The sequence below is a fragment of the Macaca mulatta genome, chromosome 5 (assembly GCF_049350105.2).
Source record: "Macaca mulatta isolate MMU2019108-1 chromosome 5, T2T-MMU8v2.0, whole genome shotgun sequence".
Lineage (NCBI taxonomy): Eukaryota > Metazoa > Chordata > Mammalia > Primates > Cercopithecidae > Macaca > Macaca mulatta.
The window spans coordinates 25,051,093-25,077,713 of NC_133410.1; the positions used below are offsets into that span (position 1 = coordinate 25,051,093).

At 46.4% G+C, this 26,621-nt stretch overlaps 1 long non-coding RNA gene across 1 annotated transcript; it reads right to left on the minus strand.

Annotated features, from left to right (window-relative positions):
* Window positions 1–383: 383 nt before the first annotated feature.
* LOC144341135 (uncharacterized) lies at window positions 384–26,621 on the minus strand. Its single transcript, XR_013417801.1, has 3 exons — window positions 26,473–26,621; window positions 4,630–4,900; window positions 384–1,770 (listed from the first exon to the last, which is right to left on the minus strand). It is a non-coding gene; the product is annotated as an uncharacterized LOC144341135 (long non-coding RNA).

The following is a 26,621-nucleotide window of genomic DNA, read 5'->3' on the forward strand; positions in this document are numbered from 1 at the left end:
AGTCCTGGTTCCCTCCGTGGGACTTTGAACAATATAACCTCTCTGAACCTTCGCTTCCTCCTCTCTTAAATAGAAGTAAAAATAGAAGCCACTTTCCAGGATTAGTGTGAGAATTAAACAAGGTCCCATATGTAAAGCACTCAGCTCCATGCCTGGCACAGAATACATATTTGTAACAAGTACTAGTAGGTGTTAAATTATTGAAGCTGGAAAATCTGCCAGCTTGTAGGAAGTTTTCGATCCAGGAAACTCTATGTTGGTGAGGCACACTCTCCTTTGCTTTTGAGAGGGAGCACTTGGGAAGACCTCTTAGTCCTAATGCAAGTGCTTACCCACCACTGGGGAGGAGGAGCCCAACGACATGAAGCAGCTGAAACGCAGACTGATAAGTTAAGTGCTCTATTTATTATGCAAATTGGGAGTGCTCCCAGCACTATCTCCTTGCTGAGTTAGAGAACGTTTTCCTTCCTCAATCTGTATTTACACAGCACCACAACTGGAAATCATTGTTTCTTGAAGTATGTGTGCCCTTTCCCTTTCTTTGCCCACAGGAGATTGAGGGGACATCCGTAGCAGAGGGACAGAGAGCCTGGACTTTTCACTCCTAATGTCAGAGGAAAGACTATGACCAGGACCTGAACTGGGCCAGGATGGTGTGACCACCAGATGATGTCATTTAAGACCAGCAAACCCAGGCTTTAGAAATGCATTAGCTGTGTCTTATAGGAGGCAGGGGGACAAGCCCAGCAGGTGGAATGGGGCTTTGCATGCAAGCAATAGATCAGTGGATCAATGAATCAACGGGCCAGTGAATCGCTTGCCAAATGGGTTTCTCCTACAGGCCATGAATACTCCCATGGGTCAAGAAAAGAACAGGGTCTTAGTTTGGGCAGAGGAAAGCTTTCCTCCCCTCTTCGGGACCAACAGGCACTTGGATCTGTACTATGAGGGGACAAGAAGCTGGGAAAATGTCATTCTGAGGGAGGTTCATGGCCTCTGATACCATTTTGGGGACACGGGTTCAATCGTTCTGTGTCACATGGCGTTCTGCCAGGGAGGTGGGAACTCTCCGCTCAAGCAGTAGGTGAAAAGCCCTCTCTTGTTTAAGCTTCAGTTTCCATAATTTTTGACAGGATCTCACGGGAAGAATTTAGTGGCAGAAATAACTCAGCAGAGATCATCCCTTCCTGGGGTGGGAGTCTTAGTGGCAGTTAACATCAGAAAAGCTAATGGGGTAACCCAAGAAATCTTCCTGGAGGAGGAGATGTTGGCTGAATCATCAATCGGCTCATATCACTGGGCCAAATACTTGTCATTGGCTTTGGGGGGTCAACGTAGGCCCCACAGCCCCCCTAATCATCCTCAGAATTGGCACTCCCCAATGCCTCACAGGGATGATTTCAGGGTTCAGAAATTGTGACTCCCAACCCCCTTGGGTAAACTTCCCTTCCATCATGCAGGGCCATCTCCCTGGTCTTGGCTTGCCCTGTGACCACACCACATTATCCTTCCACATGCCCTGACACACGCTTCGAAATGCCAGAGTTCTCATGAGTCCGGCCTGCCAGGAGCGAGGTTTGCCAAAGCCATGTCCCAGCCAAGCGGGTGGCCTGCAGAGTGAGCCATAGGACTGCACTCAGTCCAGTTCCAAGCTGGAAGGTGAGGGCAGCCTCCCAACTATTTCTTCCAACCTCAGAAACGATTTAGTGCTGGCAGTTCACACGAGGTCCCCCTGACATCTCCAGTCAGGAATGTAACTTGCTGTGGATTCTGAGGCAAAGAGGCAAAGAGAAGACCATTAGGAAGGAGGGAAGTCATTAGCAGACGGGATGACCAGCATGCACGAGGGACCCATCTGCCTTTTCCCCGAGGTGCCCAAGAGCTTGTGTGTGGGTCAACTTGAGCCTTCCAGGATTCTTTGACCACTTGAGACCCAGAAGATCAAAGGTCTGGTAGCCACAACCCTCTTTGAATCCATAAATCCTTGCCTCTCACAAATAAAGGGAAGAAAAGGTGTCAGGAGGCAAAGTTGTAGCTAGCAGTTTTGCCAACATGCATGGATTGCAAACATTATTTAGTAAAAGGGTTCAAGGATGGAACAGAGGAGGAGTCAGGAACTCCATTCTTGACCACCTCAAAGCACCCTTGACCTCAGGGGAACTCCTGCTGCCGACTCCCTGCCCTTGACCTTCAGTCCTGCTCCATACATTTTTGTATCCTCTAACATGCCTCTGATGTGGTCTGGTTGACAATTTCTGCTGGCTGCTGCCCCCCAAACCAGGGCTGGCTTGGCTCAATACACAGAGGGCACTCTGGGTTCTAGAACATGTATTGGCTTGATACATAGTCATCCCACTGGTGGGTAGAGGGTACTCGAGCAGTGCTTCTCAAACTTTCATGTGCCTAGATTTATCTGGGGCTCCTGTTGAAGTGCAGATTCTGATTGAGTAATTTTGGGCGAGCCCAAGATTCTGCCCTTCTAGGAAAGCCACAGTTGAGGTTAATACTTCCAGTCCATGACTACACTTGGAAAAAGAAAGTGCTAGAAGGCTTAGCAGCTACTGCTGTGAGATCAGGGCTTGCAATTCTTGTACAGAGGTCCAAATAGCACACTCATAAAAAGACCAGCTGACTCCCTGCCCTCATAGCTGCAGCCACTTAACCCCCACTAGCAGGCCCAACTCCTCCCCAAACTCAGGTACCCAACATCTTGAGAGATACAAAGGAGCTATGGGGGTCGCTATTTCCCTCTATCCACTTCACCCTCCTCTTCTCAGTGTTAGATTCTCCTTTGCAACCTCCCAGCTTCCTAGGTTGACCAACCTCTCTGCTTCACCCTCCAGTGCCAGGCCACAACCTGCCTGCTCTTGCTATGGAATGAATGTGCATTCCCCCAAAGTCATATATTGAAGCTCTAATCCCCAGTGACTATGATGATGCTAAAAGGTGGGGTATTTGTGAGGTAATTAGGTTTAGATGAAGTCACAAGGGTGGAACCCCTGTTCTGAAATTAGTGCCCTTATAAGAAAAGAAGGAGACCTTTTCTCTCTGACATGTGAGGACACAGCAAGAAGGTGGCCATCTGCAAGCCAGAAAGAGTCCTTACCAGAACATTGAATCAGCTGGCACCTTGATCTTGGACTTCCCAGCCTCCAGAATTCTGAGAAACTAATGTTTGTTGTTTAAGCCACACAGTCTATGGTATTCTGTTATAGCAGGCTGAGCTGACTAGGATACTTGGAGTGTAGGATACTTGGAGTGTATCCTAGTCACTCCATACTTGGACCAGGCGGTCCCTTCATGGGCAGCACTAATGAATGAACACAGAGTTCTCCTCATTCCTCTAAGACCACCAGTGCCTCCTTTTCTGGGCCCCAGCTGGAAAGAGCAATCTCTGCCTTTTCCATGCTGCTACTATTACTTGGAACATATAACCATAATGTTAGTCACAGTGTGATTGTGATTCTGCATCTACATAATTGTCACTTCTTCTATCCTTGAGGGAGGACATAATAATGCAGAGCTGAGCACATAATGTATATTCATCGAATCAATGATGCTGTTATTCGTGGTCCCTCTTCCTTGGGAGGCCCCTCCCTCATATCCTTGGAGACAGTCACTATGTCTATCCCGTAGGGGACTTTTCTAGTTTAATAGCTCCGGTTTCTCCAACCCCAACCAACTTCTCTATTTAGAAGTATCTAAGATGCTAATTCTCAAGCTTGGCTGCTTGTTAAAATTAACAGGGGAGTTTTAAAAATACTGGGTCTAACCCTTAGAGATTCTGATTTATTTGGTTTGGAGTGTGACCTGGCCATCGGGATTTTTTTTAAGAAACCCAATGCTGCTAATGTGCAGCTGGGTTTTAGAGCCACTTGGAGTCAGGAATTTTAGGTTCCCACCCAGCACTTTAGTCTCCAGACAGCACTGCTGTCCGGCCTGTTCTAATTGTAGGTCCCCCAGTGCAAGTGAACAAGCTCTTACCTTGATCTTGACACTAGTTCTTTCTATGAAGAGAGGGCACAGGGCTACACTAGTAAGGGACCAGAGGCTGGCATGAGACAGATCCATCATTTAAATAGGCATGACTCGAAGCAATTGTCTGCACTTCTCTAAGCCTTCATTTCTTAACCAATAAAACGGGATCATGTGTAGTCAATTTCTACTGGATAACAGATCACCCCAAAACCTAGAGGCTGCATTAGTCCATTTTCATGCTGCTGATAAAGACATACCCAAGACTGGGCACTTTACAAAAGAAAGAGATTTAATTGGACTTACACTTCCACGTCACTGGGGAAGCCTCACAATCATGGTGGAAGGCAAGGAAGAGCAAGTCATGTCTTACATGGATGGCAGCAGGCAAAGAGAGCTTGTACAGGAAAACTCCCCCTTATGATAACCATCAGCTCTCATGAGACTTATTTGCTATCATAAGAACAGCACAGGAAAGACCTGCCCCCATGATTCAATTACCTCTCACCAGGTGCCTCCCACAACACGTGGGAATTCAAGATGAGATTTGGGTGGGGACACAGCCAAACCATATCAGTGGCTAAAAGCACAAACATTTATTCTTTCACACAATTCTGTGGGATGGATGGGCAGTTCTGGTCTGGATGGACTCACCTGGAGCTAGATGGTCTAGGAGGGCCTCCTGCAGATGTCTGGTTATTGGCTTGACATCAGCTGGGGTGACACAGATGGCTTGGCTGGTATCTGTGTCTCTCATCATCAGGCAGGCCATCTCAAGTTTGTTCACATTGTGGTCACCAGGTTCTGAGGGAGTGAGTCTCAAGATACTTTTCAAGCCTGTTTGCTAATGTCCCATTGGCCAAAGCTAGCATAGGGACCAAGGGGAAACTTCCCTTTCACTCTCCTGAGGTCTGCTGAAAATCAACTGACAAAAAAGGCAGATTAATAGGAGAAAAAACATACAAAATTTATTTTATGTACATAGCATGACGGAATTGCCAGAGAATATTACTCAGTATCTCCATGTGGTCCAGATGCTTATATAACTTTCTCCATAGCAAAGAGGGGAGATGGGAAATGTTGATAATTCTTTTGAGGAGCAGTAAATGATTATTAGGGAGAATGAATGGACCCAGGAGACTGAAATTCAATTGTAAATTATTCTCTTTGGAATCTGAGCAAACCTGAGAGACAGATATTATCTTATAAAAAGGTCTAACAAGTTGTGGTTACATTACTCAGTCTTTGTTTCTGGGATAGACAATGAGATTTCAGGGATGGCACAGGAAGCAATTGTTCCAATTGGTGGGTCAAGTCTTCAGGCAGCTAAGGGAAAAGGTTCTTCCAGCATCTGCTGGTCTCCAATGGCCTTGAATTTGAAATATTCATCGTACCAGGGTGCCATATTTTGGGGTAAAATTTCTCTCGGCGTCTTCATTTATCAAGGCCAGCCCAGAGCCATGTTTGTTGCAGATGTTTCCCTGCAAGTCATGCCATTAATTCATTGATTCCTCCTAGAGATTGATTCATTCATTCATGTATCCGTCATAGCGATGCTGAGTGTCTGCTACATGCCAGGCATTGTACCAGGTGCTATGAATTTCGAAAAAAGTGAAAATAGACCCTTACTCCCAGGAGTTTTATCATCCACTGGGAGGGGCAGGTAGGTAAATAGAACCCAGAAGTCAACTTGAACTTCAGATAGGTATTTGCATGTGTTTTCTCTGCTTTCGCCTGTTTCAACTTGTACACAGAAATCCTTCTCTTTAGAGTTCCGCATCAGACAAATGTGTTTGTAAGCAATACAGACTTTATGGGCAGCTTCACAGGGGAAACAAAAAACGGATAATATGGTACCCATCATATCAATGGGCCATCAGCTCAAACAACCCGTCAGATGTTTCTGTTCTTCCAAAGTTAAGGTGTCCGAACTCTCCCTTGGAGGAGCCCCATCTTCAATAGTTCCCTCTCTCCCCTTTCCAGAACCTCCTTCAGAAGTACACCCCTCTCCTCTCTGTTATGCAAAGCAAAGCAGCTCTCTCCTGGCTCCCCCACATCAAAATATTTCTTCTCCAATTTACAAAATTAGATCCACCCTGCTTAGAAGTCAGCGTTGGAACCATCTTGTGCTGTTCAACCAGGCACTTTGGGATCTTATCTCTTGCCTCCTGTCATCCAGAACAATTTCTCAAATTGTTTATTCCAGCGTTCTCCCCAAGAAGATGTTTCTGAGTAAACATTTTCTTCATCTTCTTCCATATACATCTATGTCTAAAATCAAGCATGTTGAATTTTGTGTAACAGGAAAGAGTAATTTTTTTTTTTTTTTGAGACAGGGTCTTAATCTGTTGCGCAGGCTGGAATGCAGTGACAAAAATGAACTCTGGTCGTCCTCACTGCTTATTATATGCCAATTATAATGCCTTAGCAAGCAAAAGACACTCCCACGAGTGTCATGACAGTTTACAAATGCCATGGCAACATCAGGAAGTTACCCTATATGGTCTAAAAAGGAGATGAACACTCAGTTCCAGGACTTGCCCACTCCTTTCCCAGAAAACTCATGAATAATCCACCCCTTGTTTAGTATATGATGAAGAAATAATCATAAGTATACTCAATCAAGCAGCCCACACCACTGCTCTGCCTATGGAGTGGCCATTATTTGTTTGCTTTCTTAATAAATGTGCTTTCACTTTACTCTATGGATTCGCCCCAAATTCTTTCTTTCTTTCTTTTTTTTTTTTTTTTTTTTTTGAGATGAAGTGTTGCTCTGTCATCCAGGCTGGAGTGCAGTGTCATGATCTCGGCTCATTGCAACCTCCACCTCCCAGGTTCAAGCAATTCTCCCTGCCTTAGCCTCCCAAGTAGCTGGGATTACAGGCACCCACTGCCGCTCCTGGCTAATGTTTGTATTTTTAGTAGAGACAGGGTTTAGTCATGTTGGCCAGGCTGGTCTCGAACTCCTGGACTGAAGTTATCCACCCACCTTGGCCTCCCAAAGTGCTGGGATTACAGGCATGAGCCACTGCGCCCAGCCCCCAAATCTGTTCAAGAACCCTCTGTTGGGGTCTAGATTGGGACCTCTTCTGGTAACATTACCATAAGTGCCTTTTCTAGTTAGCTAACAGAAGGAGAAAACAGACCAAGTCTTCACCTATTCACGGCACATAGAACAAGAAAGAAAACACAGTGGCCCTACGGTTTCCATTGTTTCCCCCAAATGTCTATATGTCATTTGTTACCTTGGTTTTGTTTGGCAGGGATGTGTTGTTGTTGCCTTTCACATGCTTTGGATCTAGACTAATCTTGGCACTCAGATGTCCCTTTGTCCTCACAGAATAGGATGCCTGGAATCAGAACAAGCCATGGAGTGCAAAGAAATTCCTCAGTCATGACTGCATTATTTTGTTCTTCATATCAAAAGCAAGCTAGGTGAGAGAATTCATTCATCTTTTATCCCACCGTAAGGGATAGAGGCAATTTTTCTCCCAGGATTCAGGACTAAAGTAGATGATCTTCCGGACTTCTCTGTGACATTTAACTGAAATTGCAATTCACCAAAAACAAACAAATGAAAACAAACAAACAAACAAAATCTTCCTTTTGAGAAGATCATCCCCAAAAGTAAAAAAAAAGAGTAGTAGTCCACTTGGAAGATGCAAAAAATGTAAGTACACATGTCATTTGAAGTGTGTATGGACTCTTTCAGTTGCAAGGTAGAGCAACTCAACTACAAGTGGCTTAAACAAAACGGGAGTTTTATTTGTATTCTAGAAAAGTCCAAGATAGATCAGTCTTCAGTCATGGCTGGATCCAGGCGCTCAGATGATGTCATGTGAGTTCTTATCCCTCTTCCTCACTCAGCTCTGGTTCAACATGACCACCAGCGGCCCCAGACTTACATTCGGCCGGCTAGACACATCCCTGGGGGAACGTGTGCTTCTTTCCCAGAAGTCTTTTGAAAAGTTCCAGGCTTGCCGGGTGCGGTGGCTCACGCCTGTAATCCCAGCACTTTGGGAGGCTGAGACGGGCAGATCACGAGGTCAGGAGATCAAGACCATCCTGGCTAACACGGTGAAACCCCCTCTCTACTAAAAATACAAAAATTAGCCAGGCGTGGTGGCGGGCGCCTGTAGTCCCAGCTACATGGGAGGCTGAGGCAGGAGAATGGCGTGAACCTGGGAGGCGGAGCTTGCAGTGAGTGGAGATCGCGCCACTGCACTCCAGCCTGGGTGACAGAGCGAGACTTCGTCTCAAAAAAAAAAAAAAAAAAAAGAAAAGTCCAGGCTTGCATCTCAATAGCCCAAATTGGATTTAGTTTCCATCCCTACACCAATAAGGGTGCCTCCAATTGGCCAGGCCTTGATCACACACTCCTGAAGCAGGGTGGGGTAAGGCAGACTCCAACCAAACTACACGGACTTAAAAAAAAAAAAAAAAAAAAGGATGCTATTACCAGAAAGGAAAATGGTTTGGCAACAGCAAAGGATGCCTGTTACAGTGGAATGCCTATGTAATGGTGAAATAAATAAGAGAGAGAAAAGAAAGGCAGCAGCTGGTAGGATGCTGGCAGAGGGCAATGAACAGGTCTGTCCTAAGTGAACTCAGGTCGGCAGGCTTGGTTCTCAAACCAGCTGCCTTGATTAATGGTAAAAACAATAACATTTCAAGACCTGAAACACATCTCCTTAAATTTCATTGAAGTGTCCAGTAAGTGCTGATGTTTATGGATGTTACCATCACCCAGGGTTGCTGTTGCCCCTGGACAGCCCGGTAAGCAGGCAGCTATCTATCAGGACTAAAGGAAAGAGGTTCGAAAGCCAATGTGGAGAAGTCGAGAACTTGGCTTGTGTAGTGCATCATAAAGGAAGGAGGGAAGAGGGAGAAACCTTGGCAATTTGTTTTTAATATTTTTGCTTGTTTTGGATGCCACAAAAGCCTCATGTATTGGCTCTTGACTAATAAAAACAGAGGGGAAGCCAGGCTGGAAACCTGGCTGTGTTTCTGTGCACAATTAGGTTTGTTTGTTTAGGTCTCTTTTTATTTGTTTTCAGATGACTCAGATATGAATACTGCAGGCCTTTCAGAGTGAAGTGTTCATATGTGTATTTTAGGTCTAGGGCTTCGCCAAGTGCAGAAAGACTTGGCTCCCTGAGGTTATTTTCCTATCCAGGGGTTTTTCAAACTTTCAAGTGGAGCTGAAGAATGCTGTTGCAAGCCAGGTTCTTTTTCTTAGCAGACCCCAGCTTGGGGTTGTAGGGGGGACAGGGATTGCAAAAATACAAACACAAAAATCCCCAAACAGTGCACAAGGGCACCCATTGTGCTGATCCCGGCACTGCCTCTCCCTGATGGCTTTACCATCTGCATACTTCCGTCCTCTCTGGAAACCTCTTCACGAGTCTGCCTCCCTTTCACCAGACAACCAAGTCCAGAGGTATACTCTCCCTTCCTCTCCCTCTGGATCTGTCTACAAACTGTTCTGCTTTCAAGATTCTCCTTTTTCATTGCCACAGTTTGGAGTCTGAAGCCTCCTATAAAACGTAGAGGTATTTACAATCTAGGTAGCTGCCAAGCACCTGGCTGAGCTCCTACCCCTAAGGGTGGTGTCTCCTGCAGGTTTGCTTCTAGCCAGTTGACCCAGCGTCCAGGGCCTTGGGAGGGGTCTAGGGAGAGGTTGAGCAGTAGTCTTTCCCCCAAGATGATCAGGATGCAAACCAGGCAATGAGGAAGACCACTCTGGTCTCCCCTCTTGGAGATGAGACTTCTTTCCAGTATCCCTGCCTCTGCATTGATGAATCAGAGAATAGGGACAGCCGAAAGTGGTCCCAGCTGTTTTCAAATACTCAGGATCTATATAGGCACCAGAAGCAGGTTTCCTAAGCTCCCTGGAAGCTGGTCACAGCCTAAGAGTCTCTAACAACCTCCCTTGCTCACTGCCTATGTGAAATGGAAGACACTGACCAATGCATTCGCCAGAGAAGCACTTTCCTACGTTAGTCACTCCAGCGAAACGTCTGGTAGCCAAGATCACATTTTTCAATGCTCCTCTCCCTCTGAATTTGCCCCTCAACTCTTCTGCTTTTAAGACTCTCCTTTGTCAGTGTGCCAGCATAGAGGCTGAAACATCTGAAACTTTTAGGAGAAAGATTTATTCTGTCAAAATTCACGTATTTCAGGAATGTCCCTTTTTTTCCCCCAAAACCAGTGTCTTCCAGAACTGTATCCTGGGGTCAAAGAAAAGATTGGTCCAATCTTGCACCTTCCACACCTACACTGCTGTGTCAGCACAGGTGGTGACTGGAATAATGGCCCTGTGTCTCAGCAGACACTGAGATGAGGATTTGAGTGCAAACAGTTTAGTTGAGCGGTGAGCCCAGGAAGCAACTCGGTGGGGAGGTGACCCTGGGTGACTGGACCTCAGTCCTGCTGGGACCCTCTAAGAGGAGGAACAGTGGAATAATGCCCCTGATTGTCCCACTGAGGGACAAGGAAGCTGGCTCTTGATAGCTGAGGGTTGCTCTTGGCATCTTAACTCCTGGGCACTTCCAAGTACACTTCCAGTCAGGGAACATCTTCAGGCAGAGAGAAATGTAGAACTTTCCAGAGGCCACTTCCAGGGCAGGCTGAGGGGATTTGGGAAGGGCACCAGCCATGTCTATAGTGTCTTCTATACCCTAAGATGACATAAGGAAAGGACTAATCATCAGAAAAAGACTATAGTGTCCTTACTCCACGGTGCCCACTGAGGCAGGGAAGTGGACTGATAGGAATACTTATTAGCACTAGCTGAAATGACAGGGCTAGAAAGCAAAAGGTTTGAGTTCAACTCTCAGTATTTTTGTCTATTTATTTATTTAGCAAATATTCCTGGGCTGCTTGCGAGTAGGTGGCAGGTGGGGATGGTGACGGTTAAAGCTGGCAGGGAGCAAAGGTCAGATCATAGGATCTAGAAGGCCATACTATGTTGCATAGCCAGGACAACAAGGAATTCTTTTGATTATTATTCAATTAATATTTATTTCATTGTTTCTTGAATCGCCTGTTTTCTTTTCAGGTTCAACTTATTTCTGAAGACCCCCCCCCTTTTAGAAGCTTTTCACTGATGTCTGTGAGGGGTAAACTCTCTCAGTCAAGAATGGATCCATTTTTAAGACTATTTATTTATTTATTTATTTACCTATTTATTTATTTATTTATTCAGAGACAAGGTCTCACTCTGTCGCCCAGGCTGAAGTGCAGTGGCACAGTCACGGCTCACTTCAGCCTCCACCTCCCTGGCTCAAGCAATCCTCCCACCTTAGCCTCCTGAGTAGCTGGGACCACAGTCACCCGCCACCATGCCTGGCTAGTTTTTAAAATTTTTTGTAGAGACAAGGCCTCCCTGTGTTGCCCAGGCTGGTCTCAAACTCCTGCACTCTAGCAATCCGCCTGCCTTGGCCTCCCAAAGTGCTGGGATTACAGGCGTGAACCACTACACCTGGCCTGGATCCATTTTTCTTGGGGCCTGAAGCTAATGACATTTTGGATCCTCTTTAGGAAAAATAATACAAATTATGAATATAAAATTAAGGATGAAAATATTGACAATGAGAAAAAAATCACTACAAATTATTAAGTTTGAAATGCTGACAAATAAAACAAACATGAAAAAAGTCCAGAAAAAAATACTATTTTTTATTAATTAACTAGACTTTTTCCAACTTCTCATATTGGTGCCATTGGAGTGACAATGGGCATTTTGGAGATTTGACTAGCGAGAAGATGAGATGGTCTACATTAACTTTGGATTTCATGAGACACATTAGGTGATCTGCAGTCCTTTTCATGTATAGCTCAGTTATTCAGTTATTGCTGGGTGTACAGATGTTGGAATGGCTTCCCGAAATACTCCTACCTTCCACAGGCTGACCCGCCTGGCACACAGCATCAGAGATTGGATGGAGATGCAAATAATTCTACAATGTCTGGCACCAAAAAATAAGTGGATAGTGAAGAAACAAGATTTAAGATGTATGGAATCACAAGGTAGTCTGTAGAAAACTCTTCCACTTATCAGATATGTAAAACTGTAAGTAGAGGACTCATTCCTATTTAACGCCTAGTCAAATGAAAGATTTTTTCCCACCAGAAATATATTTGAGAATGTGGTGCATACGATTATAAACACACCATAAATTTGCAGCTCATATGTGAAAGAAATTCATAAAGGTCCTCCCAAAGTCAACAACAATTCTAAACATTTATATGCTAGTACCAAAAATGGGTTGTAAAGTTGAAATTTTTTTTTTGCTTTCCGTAACTTAAAAACAAAGTCTGATCTGCCATGTTAGAAAGAAGACGGAATTATCTTTCCATTCTCTCTATAGAAAATATTACAAAATCATCATATTAAGAGATAATTAAAGGATACATAACTAAAAATGAAAACAGTCTAAATGAAATATAGTATCCTTGATTGGATCCTAAAATTCAGCATGTTCGGCACAATTTCTCTTGTGAGAGAGCAGAGACACATAAACAGAAATCATTGGTTAGAACTTCTGGGGAAGCTTATGAAAGGAGCCAAGCCAAGACTGAAGGACACACAATCTTGCCCTTTACCCCTCCTCCTTCCTGCTGCTAGGAATGTCATTGTGATAGAGCTGCAGCAGTCATCCTGCAGCCGTGAGGTGACATTAAAGGTAGAAGCCAATGTTAGAAATGGTGGAACAGAAAGACGAAAGGATCCGAGGTCATTGGTGGTACGGTGGTAGCCACCATACCAACCCTGAATGGCCTGTTCCAGACACGTTCAGAGAATGAATTAACTGTCTCTTTTAAGCAACCGTTAATTGGGATTGCTGTTACATGTAACTGAATCTAGTCCTAACTGATAAATCACCTGACCCCATCCTGGGGATCCAGGGACAATTTCTTGCATATCATGAAAGATAATTAGGAAATAGGTCAGGTAAAGGGTAGTAGGAGCATTAGAGGCTCCAGAGTACAGGTTTTATTTAAAGAGCAGCAGACAGCCACTGATGGGGTTTAAGGAGAATTTCAGTATTGGATTTTAGTATTAGGAAACAACAAATATAACTATCTCATTGGTAGCTATACTGAAGACAGGGAAAGAATGAACACAGGAAAACTAGGACAAGAGGTGATGTGACTATTTATGCCAGGAATAAGATCCTGAAATAATGCTGCATAACAGTGCTGAACGCCAAGTGCTGTGCCGTCAGCAAGACCCAGAGGCCTATCCGGGCTTTGTCACTCATCAGCCATATGACCCTGAGCAAGTGACTTGACTTCTCTATGCCTCTGTTCCTTCCTATTTCCATGATATTTCTAAAAGAATTAAATGAGGCCATGTGTGCACAATGCTTAGGACAGTACATGTAAGGACTCACTAAATTATTGCTGTTGTTATTGTTGCTGGGCCTGTGGCAGTGAAAGACAGGTTCTAAGCAATAAGATGAAATCAAGAGAATGCTAAGACCAGTTGGATGGGGAGAGGGGTGGATGAGACAGAAAGGAGGTAGAAATGTCACTCGAATTTCTGTAGAAGAAACAATTTGGGGAGAAAGATAATGAGTTCAGTTTTGGACCTGTGGAGCTGGCGGTGTCTCTGGGCCATCTGCATGGAGATGATGGTTGTTCACCTGCACTGACAGATGCAGAGGGAGTGGGGATCTGAGCTGGAGATGGACTGGAGAGTCCTGTGGGTGGATGAGATCACAGGCCTAAGGTGAGTGTGGAGAATGAAAAGAAGATGACAAAGAGAGAGTCCTGTGGGTGGATGAGATCACAGGCCTAAGGTGAGTGTGGAGAATGAAAAGAAGATGACAAAGAGAGAGCCCTGTGGGTGGTAGGGATGGACCAGAAGGAGCCAGCAAGGAACCAGAGGACGACAGGACAGAAAGTTCTAAGAAAAGCCTTGGGAGTGCCCCCAGGAACTTCAAAGGAGAGAGAAATTAAAGAAGTGTTAATTGCACTAAATGGAGGCCTATGGCTCACGCCTATAATCCCAACCCTTTGGGAGGCTGAGGCAGGAGGGTCACTTGAGCTCAGGATTTTGGGACCAGCCTGGGCAACATGGTGAATGATGAATCTCCATATCTACAAAAAAACAAAAACAAAAACAAAAAACCTGGGCATGGTGCTGCTCACCTGCAGTCCCAGCTACTCAGGAGATTGAGGTGGGAGGATGGCTTGAGCCCAGGAGGGAGACAGAGGTTGCAGTGAGCCAAGATCGCACCACTGCCCTCCAGCCTGGGCAACAGAGAGAAACCCTGTCAAAAAAAAAAGGCACTAAATGCTGCAGAACCGGCCAAAAAAATCTGTGATATGAACATTGGGCTGAAGGGCAAAGAGGTCATTGGGGACCTTGGCCCCTGCCGGCTGGAGGTTATGATGGGGCTGGAAGGCAGAGTCTGGTTGGGGGCAGGGGGCAGGGGGTGGGGGTGGGGGGAAGCAATTAGAACTAGGGATCAGGAAGAAAGCTTGTGTGAAGGTGGAAGAGAGTTCCGCAGTAGCCAGAGCTAATGAGAGGAAAACGAAAGGAAAGTAAGACGGAAGGAAATGGAAGGCAAGAAACCTAGGAAGACAAGCGCAGGCTTGATGTTCATGACAGGACCCAAGCTGTCCCCGGTCCCGACCATGTGCCCAGAGTGTAGAACATCGCCCCCTGTGGTTCGGGAAAGCCCGGCTGCCCAGTAGGGATAGGCGGAAAATTGGTGGGGAAAGTCTCCAACCTGAGCTTGTGTGGAGAGAGCGCAGAGAATTCAATGAGGCCAGAAGAAAAGAGAATCATGGCTCCCATTTACTGAGCACTCAACATAGCCAGGCACCCGGTGCCAAGACGTGGCAACCTACAAAGTCCCACCTATTTCACCAGTGAGCACCTGAGGCTCCATGAGGTTAAGGAACCAGACAGCGCCGGCGGAACCGGGGCCTTCAACCCTCTCTGAGCCCACAGAGGTAACCCTTAGTCACCAAGCGCTGCAGTGTAAGGGGCAAAGACGGTAGAACTGGCCGGAGAAGACGAGGGAGATGTGGCCCAAAGAGAGGGGATGGGCCTGGGTGATTTCACATAGTAAGGGGACCGGCCTGGGTGATTTCACATAGACAGGGGACGAGCCTGGGTGATTCTCCGTAGAGAAGGGATGGGACTGGGTGATTTTACATAGACAAAGGATGGGTCTGGGTGATTTTACATAGAGGGGGGACGGGCCTGGGTGATTTTACATAGGGAGGGGACGGGCCTGGGTGATTTTACATAGGGAGGGGACGGGCCTGGGTGATTTTACATAGGGAGGGGACGGGCCTGGGTGATTTTACATACGGAGGGGATGGGCCTGGGTGATTTTACATAGAGAGGGGACGGGCCTGGGTGATTTTACATAGAGAGGGGATGGGTCTGGGTGATTTTACATAGAGAGGGGATGGGTCTGGGTGATTTTACATAGAGAGGGGATGGACCCAGGCAATTTTACATAGAGAAATGATGGACCTGGGTGATTTTACATAGAGAAGGGACGGGCCTGGGTGATTTTACATAGAGAAGGGACGGGCCTGGGTGATTTTACATAGAGAGGGGATTGGCCTGGTGATTTTACATAGAGAGGGGACGGGCCTGGGTGATTTTACATAGAGAGGGGACGGGCCTGGGTGATTTTACATAGAGAAGGGATGGGCCTGGGTGATTTTACATAGAGAAGGGATGGGCCTGGTGATTTTACATGCGGATGCAGAGGAGGGACAGCGTCTCGGGGGGCGGAGTCCGACCTCGGGGGATTCACCCTGAGGGCTACAGGCGAGGCAGCTACGGGCACGCAGGACTTGCCGGACGCCTCCCAGGAGGGGGCAGCAGCGCCATGCGCAAAGCCGGCCCGCTCCGCTCCGCTCCCAGCCTCAGGGCTGCGAGACCGGAATCGCAGCTTCCCCGGCAAGGGGCGTCCCAGGGGACCTCCGCCGGGCCAGGGAAACCGGGCCTCCGGGCCTGGGTGAACGCGTCTTCCAGATCATCCCGTCAGGCCGCTGCTCCCCCGGAGGCCTCAGGCGCTTGGGACAGCCTCCTAGCCTACTCGTGAATCTCTCCTCCATCCCGGCCAGCCCCCACCCACCCCTGGTGGAACGGAGACCCCACGTCTTGCTCAGGACCCTCGCCACAAGCCCTCCCTACTATGCCGCAGTGAGCCCTGCCAGGGAGGCAGAGCTGCAGAGCACACCCTGCCACCGCAGTAGGGGTCCTCCCCAGGCTGGCCCTGCTGTCCCAAGGACTCAGTCACCAGGCTGTACAAATATATCTCCTACCGCACATAGGATGCGAAGGGAAAACCGAGGATCACTATTTTGCTTAGAACTAATCTGGTCTGTCTCTTCTGAGCCTCACCCACTAGTTAGTGGGATGGGAGGATAAATGAGATGTCCAATCCAGTTAAACTTTGAGCTGATATTTTAAACCCTACAGATACTGCTGGGTCTTTAGGGAAAGCGCTCAGTATCTCTGAGAGCTGCTGCTTGCTCTGTCTCTCACTGCAGAGGCAGGGATATGGGGAGCGAGGGGACTTTCCCCGCCGTGGCAACAGAGCAGTGAGTTCCTTGGTCCCATGAAGGTCCCTGGATGTGTGCCAGCTGCTGCCTGGTGGTCTTTGGGGAGATGTCCTTTTGTGGCCTGGGTCATGCTGGACCTCCTGGCCTCCAGTACTGAATGTGTGGCCCATTCTTCCAGCCCGGGCAGTGCCCCGGGTGGGCTGCAGCCCCAGAGGTCTCCCCGTATCCCCCAATGGCTCTCCAGTCTGTTCGTGGGGAGGTCTAGCCCTTGGGGGTGACCAGGCGGTCACCTTGTCTCATGCTGGTTCCCGACTCAGCATCTGTGCCCCGTGGGACTGAAGGGAGCTCTGGGAAGCCTCCAGGCTGACCACACAGAGCTCCTTTCCGGGGCTGCAGTCTGGGTTCTTAGGGGGCAGCTTGTGAGTGGCTTCCTTTCAGAGTCCTGAAGGGTGACACTCACGTCTCTAACACTGTCCGTCTGCGGGCCCAGAGATGGGAAAGCCAGGTCTTCCTTCCACTCTGTTGATGGCTTGGCTATTCTCAGCCAGTCCACTTCTTTCTCTTTTTAAAAGATTCCCAGGTACAGAAAGAGCACGATGGGCTTTCCCTTGACTTCTTTCTCTCCACGTTTCCTCCTTCTAGACTCCCCTGAGCCCTCAGTGACTAGCGTTGGTTACTGAGCCGTGTATTTTGGAAATCCCTAGCTCAGTGCTTTAGGATTCGCCTTGAAATACCAAGGGAAGAGGAAGAAGAATCTGAAAAATCCCTTCTCAGAATAATGGTCTGGTCTCTCATGCAGGAACTTTCTGCATAACCTTATTTTGAATGACCAAAGCTCAGCATTGCCTGGGTGTCTCTTGGGATTCCTCCTGTAACCGAGTTGAATCTGCCCACATAGTTCCCCTCTCCCCATCTCATCACGCCTCCTCCCCCTACAGCCAGATATCAAGGGAGAACCAGGGAGAGTGGGAACCGGAAGAGAAAGCATGTTACTGCCTTAAAATGGGATTCCCCTTCCCTTCTCTTGCAGTCTAAAGAACTCTCCTCTCATCGGATCCAAATCACTTAGCTTTTCTTCTTTCTCTTATTGTTCTGTTAAAGCTCCAGGTATCCGTCTCTGCTCTCATCACTCCCCAGCACACCCCAGTCCACCCTACAGTATCGTCTCTAGTCCTGTACCTTCAGGTAAGGACCACATTTTGTCTGATTCCCCGGATTCACAGCCCATGCTTTCACACCGCCATGCCATTACCCCGACCGTACTCCCGCCTGAATTTTCTATCATCCAGTCCTTTTCCAAGGCTCATCTCAGTATCACTTCCTATGAGAATCTTTCTCGAGTTTACTGAGTCAGATGAGACTTCTCCCTCCTCTAAGGCCTGCACCACTCTGAATCTCTCACATCCTGCCTTGTATTTAGATATGTGTGTATTTATCGCCCAGCTAGTCTGGGATCACTCACTCAGCTACATATCTTCTGTATGATTGTGGATTAAATTAAATTAAATATGAGGCTGGACGTGGTGGCTCAGGCCTGTAATCCTGGAACTTTGAGAGGCCGAGGTGGGTGGATCACCTGAGGTCAGGAGTTTGAGACCAGCCTGGCTAACATGGTGAAACCCTGCCTCTACTAAAAAAATATACAAAAAATTAGCTGAGCGTGGTGACAGGCACCTGTAATCCCACTACTCGGGAGGCTGAGGCAGGAGAATCGCTTGAACCTGGGAAGCGGAGGTTGCAGTGAGCCGAGATGGCGCCACTATACTCCAGCCTAGGCTACAGAGTGAGACTCCACCTCAAAAAATAATAATAATAATAATTAAATCAAATATGATTATCAACAGGAATAGCCCTATATCCAGTTTTCAAGTAGATCCAAACCCCAGAGCACATCACTTTACACAAATTATTGAATTTCTTTGGCCTCAGTTTCCTCCTTCGTTAAATAAATGAGCTGGTTTCCATAATGTCTTAGGTCATCTCTGTTTCTGACACTCTATATAATTTCATCCACTCTCTTCTGTGGTCTGTGTGTGTGTGTGTGTGTATGTGTGTAAGGAGGGAGGGCTAACTAACTGGAGAGGGAAAGATGGAGTTGTGGAATTGACACAAGCTTTAGATCAGGACAAACTTGAGTCTAAATCCAGGCTCAGGTACCCACCTGCGAGGTGACCTTGCACACTCTTACCTGCTCTGAGTTAAATGGAAAATAGGATTGTTCACCCACTCAGTAAGCATTTACTCAGTCCTACTAAGTACACACATCGCGTTGGTTATCAGGGGATATTGAGTAAATAAGATATTGTCCCCTCTCTGTAGGAGGCCAGAGTTCCTCACATAGAGATAAATCTATACACAAGTAAGTGTCATACCGTGCAGAAGTACTAGATGGGAGAATGTTCCTGATACAGTGGGGCCCAAAGCAGGGAGAGACTAAATGGATAAACAGATTATAGGGACTGATCTCACTGGGAATGTGACAGGGAAGGTTTCCCAGGAGAAGGGAGACCAGGAGGGAATACTCCTGGAACTTGTAGGTGGACGGGGAGAAGCAAACCATGCCAGGTCCGTTCCTGTCATCGTGAGTCTTCTCTGACCCACCTTGGTGAGGCCTAGGAATCTTGGATCCTGAACACATTTCCAGAGAGGTGGTCACAGCTGACATCAGTCCCGTGGCTTGGCCTCTGAATCTGTTGATTCCACTCTCAAACCTCAGTTCCTTTCCTCGTTGCAGATGAGTCGCCTCCAGTGCCCGAAGCAGCCTCCTCACCCTCTGTGTATCAAGAGTGACCTGGGCCCCAGCTAATCTCTTGGGGGAAGAGCAGTGCCTGATATAAGGCAATTATTACCATAAGAAATGACCCCTCCCCTAACTGCCCCCTTTACTGGATCCAGGGGAGAAGTTTTCTGCACAGAACCCACAAGAGTTTCTGCCAAGGGACCATCTGAAAAACAACTCTAGCCAGAGGAAGCTGTTCAAACACCATCCATTTTGACACTTGGCCGGATTAGCAAGCACCTCTTCCCTCAGAGAGTGGGCAAATTTCCAGAATTAGTCTGCCGGCAGAAAGGGAGGTTGAGCAAACAGGCATATTGTTTTTTCATAGCTGTCTTTCTTGTTAATGTTTGGTCAGCCAGCCGTGCATTTTTGGAGTGTTACATAGGCTTACGTTCAGCATTCATCAGAGAACAATTAGGATGAGTGTGGGGGAGGCCACAGGGTCAGGGATAACAGATGGGCCTCCACTTAAGCAGGTTAGAAGTTCAGTTGCTCAGGAGGAAGAAGACCCATCTTTGGCTGGGGAGCACAGGGTTGGGTAGAAAGGGGAAGAATGGAAATATGGCAGAGGGCCTCTCTTTTCTGAAATATCCCTTAGGGATAAGTCCCTATATCTTAAGCAGTTGTTTTAGTTTTCCCTGAAGAAGCATCAGCAGCCCTGGCTGAATCAAGGAGCCAGAGGCCTGGTGCCATTCTAAAATAGCAGCATTGCTATGCTTTCCAACTGAGAGATTATTCCTTGGTGAGCCAGAGAGCTTTGGAACATCATTTGGAAGCAAAACCACATTTTTTTTCAAAAAAAATTTTTTTTAAAGGAAACTTTACATGCAGTGAAGTCAAGGCTTAACTCTTGAGAGGAAGCAGTACAGGGACAGTCATTGGGTCTTTGCTGATGGAACCCTTGCTCTGAGTGGAAGGTGAGTTTTTCTTTGGTGAAAGGTCAGTTGAGGTGCCTTTGAGAGGGGAGGGGCAGAGGGCACTATTTTTTACAAGGGTTGGTTAGAAAGAGGAAAGTACATACTGGTAGTTGGTAGAAAAGTACAAAAAGTAGAAAGAGAATTCTGAGTTAGCCTTTGCAGCATAACAAACTGCCTCTAAGCTATGTGGCTGAAAACAACCATTTCATTTGCTCAGGGTTCTGTGGGTCAGTGATTGGGTTTGGGTTCAGCGAGGTGGTTCTTCTGCTCATCTCACCTGGGGGTCATTCTTCTGGCTGCAGTCATTTGACAGCTCAAAATGGGGTTGGATAGTCTAAGATGGCCTTACTTCTCTAGCAACAAATGCTGGCTGTTAGCTGGGCCATGTGTCTCTAGAGACCAGCCTTGGCTTCTTCACATGGTGTCTGGGTTCTAAAAGCAGCAAGAGAGAGGAAAAGGCTGACCTCACAATGGTTTTTCTTCTTCTTCTTATTATTATTATTATACTTTCAGTTCTAGGGTACATGTGCATAATGTGCAGGTTTGTTACATATGTATACTTGTGCCATGTTGGTGTGCTGCACCCATCAACTCGTCAGCACCCATCAACTCGTCATTTGTCATTTACATCAGGTATAACTCCCAGTGCAATCCCTTCCCCCTCTCCCCTCCCCATGATAGGCCCCGATGTGTGATGTTCCCCAAGTCTTGTCTCCTGTCCTGCACCCTCAGGTAAGGGCCACACTTTGTCCCATTCCCCTGATAAACAGAGCATGGGACATTTACTGTCCTATTAGCAAAAGCAAGTCATACAAGCTCTAAGTCAGCATGGGTGGGGACTGAACAAAAGTATGGATACAGGAGGGAGCCCTGGCTCCATTAGAAGCCATCACTGAAACTGCCAACCCACGAGGGAAGTAAATCTTAAATGGACTCGGATGCCCTAAGCTTAGTGGGATGCAAACCATGAGAATCAGAGTTATGAGCTCAAGCTGAGGAGAAAAGACCAGAGAATCATTTTGTTGAGTTTTGGAACAAGCCAGCTCTGTCCTGGGGATGCTGGGGTAGGGAGACACTGGGATTAGTAAGACTTGAATAACTCTAGTGAGAATCATTTTTAACATCTCATAAAATTTGTAACAGTGTCCTCTTCCTCCATATTTACATTTATATCCAAATAGATATGACCTGAGACTCCTCAGGCCTCCCCAGAATATAGGAAAGATGGTAGTATGGCCATAGAGTCTAAACAGAAAAACAGACACCATTTCCAGGTTTTAGAACAGAAAGAATGGTTTTTGCTGGTGATGGAAGGGGACAGTGCAACAGCCCAGAGATGAGCAAAGGCAGGAGGTCACTACTCCTCTGAGATTGGAGAGGCAAAGAGAAGACATCAACTAATAGAGTCCAGAGACCAGGGGGTGACATGGTACAAACTACAATCATAATGGACCTGTCTGATAGGAGCTGGAGCCGTGGAGAAGACAGAGCCACTGAGGGAGAAGCCACCCAAGACTGAGAGGGAGTGAGAGCAGAAGCCTGGCTTCTTCCTTCCTTCCAACTCCTCATCTCCTGCCAGTACCTTTTATGGGCTACACCTGGCCAGAAGCCACTACTCTCGGAGCCTCTGAAACACAGCTTCAAGGATAGCCCCCTATAACAGTAGGAGCAATTCAAGGAATGGATCTGGGGCGGAGAGGCCCAGGACCAGCCCATGGAGCACATTCACAGTAATAATCCAAATATTACCCCTGCTTGATCAAGTAAGACTCTTTGTTCCCCACGCAGTCCCACTGTATTTCTTATGAGCACAAGAAAAACTTTGAGGTTGATGTCCAAAAGCCATTGAGAAGGGGCATCTCCTACCCTGAGAATGCTGCTCTGCCCAGGCTGCTGTCCTCTGCCACCCTGAGGCTGAAAACACTGGTGTGCCAATGTGGTACTGAACACTCCCACATCCTCCTTGAGACTGAACCTCACTAGCCCACTCAGAAGTGGAGAGGTGCCTTTTCCACTCTGCCATTCTCGTTATAACAGTCCTTTATAAAAATAATTCATATAGCCCCTCCTCAGACACTATCTTTGAGACCAGGTCAAGGAGCACTGTAGAAGGCTGACTCCCCATTCCCCCATCTGGTAGCATCTGACCAAACAATTCCCACATCCTCCTTCCACCAGCACACCTCCCTTGCAAATCCACTCCTGGATATTCACTTTCCCTTTACCAAACACATCATACATGGATAAATCCCTGATGGGTTCGAGCTGGGACCACACGCTCAAACACACACGCATGCATGCATACATATGTACACACAAGTATGTGCTCGCATCGTTACTACCACAGCCTCTGCAAGAGTGCACAAGAAATGATAAAAATGATCACTGATTAACACCTCCAAGGTGTCACATAGCTTCTACTTAATTCCTTTACTCCTGAAGAAAACCCTACAAGGAGGCCTGATTCTCATTTACAGGTGAGAAAATTGAGGTGCTTATTTCTGTGACTGGCTCTAGCTTACACAGTAAAGAAGCAATAAGATCAAGATGTTAAGTCAAGTCTATATAATACCAAAATCCATATCCTTCCCCTACACATTGTCTTTCAACCTATATGAACAGCATTTTATTCTCGTCTTGGCACTATTTCTTATTGTCCTAGTAAGACTGAATAAACTGTTATTTCTAAGACGTCTTGTATCTTTGAGTACCAAAGAGTACCGTCTCCTGGTGAGTGGCCCCTAGATTTCAGTTTAGGGACTACCTAAAAATAATCATAAGCAGTATGTTGTTTCATGCTTCCATATTGTTTTCCAAAGACTGCTGTTGTTATTACAAGAGGGGCATACTGGAGGATAGCCCCTGGAGGTGATATTGCCTGGGATCTGGAGGTGATTGAGCATTGCTGTTGAGAACACAAACTTTGGCACTGAGAACAGCCTTGGGAAAGGAATTTTCCATGTGCGCACAAAGCTGCATTGTAGCTGGGAGTGTGGGTAATGGCCAGCACACGACTCACAGCCAAGCCAGGCCAACCCTGTAGAATCTTAGCAGCAGCATGGATTTGGAGAGGAGGGAGAGGTTGGGGAAGGCAGAGAGATTAGCCATTGCAATGAATGGTCCCTGTGAGAGGTGATGGGTGGCGATTCTCTAGTTCTGGGTCAAGGCTTCCTGTACTTGAAGGGAAAATGTGAGTAGCAGAGCTGTGGAAAATGAGGAATGCTGTTTCTAGGAAATGAATGTCCTCCTGGCTCTCCCAGTCACTGTCCTTTAAGTCTGATGAGGCTGCCCCATGTTCTCAGACAACCAGGTCTGCTCTCAATAGCTGGGCCTTCAGCTACCTTGTTCACCACTTTATCCCTGGTGTCTGTGCATAGTAGGTGCTCAATAAACATTTGCTGAATGAATCAACAAACCAAACAGATCAATTTAAGAATCTATTATAAATTTCACCTGCACAAAGTCTTTCTTCTAATGACCATGTTAATACGGTGCAAGGCTGAAAACTTCAATGTACTTTATTTAGAAAATATTTTATAATATTAAGAAAACAATATTATAGAATGATTAGGAATTGAAGGAGAAATAAATACTCATAATCACCCCTTTCCAGAGCAGCTATTATTACACCATGTTTCCCTCGAATATTTGGTCAAATGCTTGTATAATTTTACATGCTTCCATTTATATGTGCATTTCATTATGTTTCTTCTGTGTGTGTGTGTTTCACTGCAGTACATTACACCATAAGTATCTCCATGTCGCAACCTAGTCTACATAAACATTTTACATTACCTCATTGCATAGCCTTAAAGTGAGGCCTTCACAAATTCAACTCCTACATCATCTCTGTTTCTCTTCCAAGGACTCTTACCAGTTTTGGAACATGCAGAAATTTCTGCCATCTTTTAAACAAAACTCTCTCTTACCATACATTTCCTTCTGCTTCCATTCATGGCAGAACTTCTCTCAGCTATTGTCTATCTCCCATTTATGGTCTTCCCCGTTCTTCTCCTCCCCTTCTCTCTTGAACTTATTCTATGCAGGCTTTTGTCCTCACCACTCCACAAATTGCTCTTGTCAAGGTCCCCAATGATTTTAATGATGCTAAACCCAATAGTTGATTTTCAGATGTCATCTTACGTGACCTGTCAATAGCATTTAACATCATCCCTTACTCCCTCCTTCTTGAATCCCATTCTTCTCTTGAGTTCCAAGAAAACTCATCTGGTTTCTTCTCATATCCTTGACTGCTCCCTCTCAATCTCCTCAAACTCCAGATGTTGGCATGTTCCAGAGTTGAGTCCACAGAGCTCATCTTTCCTCTGTCCATACTCACTCCTTTGAAATATCATCCATGCTCCTGCTATCTGTGTGCCACCAGAGACTTCCCATTCTCTATCTGCACCTAGACTTTTCTTCTGAACTGTGGACTCTTATGCCAACTGTCCACTCAACATGACAACCTGGATCACTAATAGGCATCACAACCTTCATGTGTCCAAAAATGAAACACCAGGCTGGACATGGTGGCATGTACCTGTAATCCCAACACTTTGGGAGGGCAAGGCAGAAGGATCACTTGAGACCAGGAGTTTGAGACCAGCCTGGACATCATAGCAAGACCCTATCTCTACAAAAAACATATATATAGCCAGATGTGGTGGTACATGCCTGTAGTCCTAGCTACTTGGGAGGCTGAGGTGGGAGGGTCACTTGAGCCCAGAAGGTCGAGGCTGCAGTGAGCCATGACTGCATCACTGCACTCCAGCCTGGGTGACAGAATGAGACCCTGTCTCTAAAAAAGTTTTTAAAATAATGAAAAATAAAAAGAAAGAAACTCCGGACTCTTCACTCCAACCTTCTCTCATAGTCTTCTCCAGTTCAGGAAGTGGAAATTCTATCTTTTCCAGTTGCCCAGACAAAAGCTCTTGTGATGTTGATTCTTCTCTTTCTTTCCCACAGATTTGTTGATCTACTAACGAATCCAATGGCTCTTTCTAAAAATACATGTAAAATCCAACCATTTCTCATCCCCTCCACTGGTTAAAGCCACCATCCTATCCCACCTGAATTGCTTCAAGAGCATCCCAATGTCATCTAGCTTTGTCCCCCATAGTTTATTCTCAATGTAGCAGCCAGAGTGGGTGCCTATTAACCTACATCACATTTTGTCATTTCTCTGTGCAAAAGGCTCCAGCAGCATACCATCATACAAGGAATGAAGCCACTGTTACTCACAGAAGGAAACCACTGTCCCCACCATGGCCTGCAAGGCCTCCACATCCAGCACCCCACACCTAGATCTCATAGACCTCACTTACTGCTCCCCTCCTGGGTCTCTCCACCGCACTCAAACATTCTGCTTTGACCACAGGACCTTGACACTTGCTGATTTCTCTGCTTGGAATGTTCTTTCCAAAGATATGTGAACTTTAGAGTCTTTTGGGTATTTGTTCAAATGTGAGGCCTTCCCTGACTATTCCAGTGAAAACTGCAACCAAGTCCCTGGTTTCGTACTCTCCTGGTTTGCCTTGTGTGTCTCCATATGAGCTACTGCATAATTTACTTTTTTTTTTTTTCCACTGCTTTCTACCCAATGCCTAGAACAGTGTCTGACATGCAATGTTTGTTGAATGAATTGATCTGAGATCTGGCATCTGAGAGTTGAAAGTCTTGCCCACGAGACATGAGAAGGCAGAGCACAATGAGAGGATCGTGGGCTGCCCCCTGTGCCTTGCCTGTTCATTCACTGAACAGCAATCCAGCTGTCTCCATCTGTTCACAGGACATGCCTGTGAGCGCCACACGGGGGAAGAATGTTTGACATCCCTGAACTCAGCAGCAGAGGGCCTGAAGCATGGTCATTACTTATTAAATATTTAAGTTCATTAACACACAAGAAAAGGGCTCCTGAAAATGGTCTGGAAGCACTCAGGACCGGCTTTATCTCTTTTCCAGTTTTGCCTTGGGCCAGCTGTGTGCTAAATTTATTCACTTATTTACTCAACCAGTCAATAAATGCAGCTTTGTAAATCACATGATTGTTATTATTGTAAACAGTGTTTCTGAAAAAGCAAGTGGAAAGGGCAATTCCTCTAATGCTTTTTCCCTAAGAGTTTTTGTTCCAAGTAGAAACTTCAGTGCCCCATCCAATCAGCACGAATCCCAAATGCACTGTCTGGCCAAGCGCATCGAGTTTTTAGCTCACCACCCCCTCCAGAAATTTGGAGAACATTTCCCTGAAGAAATCCCTACCTCATTCCTTAAGTGCATTGGTGGCCGCTCACAGCCCAGGACAGATGTGTGGTCATTCACAGTTAAGTGGGTGCAGGCCGGTTAGCGGACAGACAACATGAAGTATGCACAGATGAGCCAACAAGCCAACTGTGGAAACCCCAGAGTGG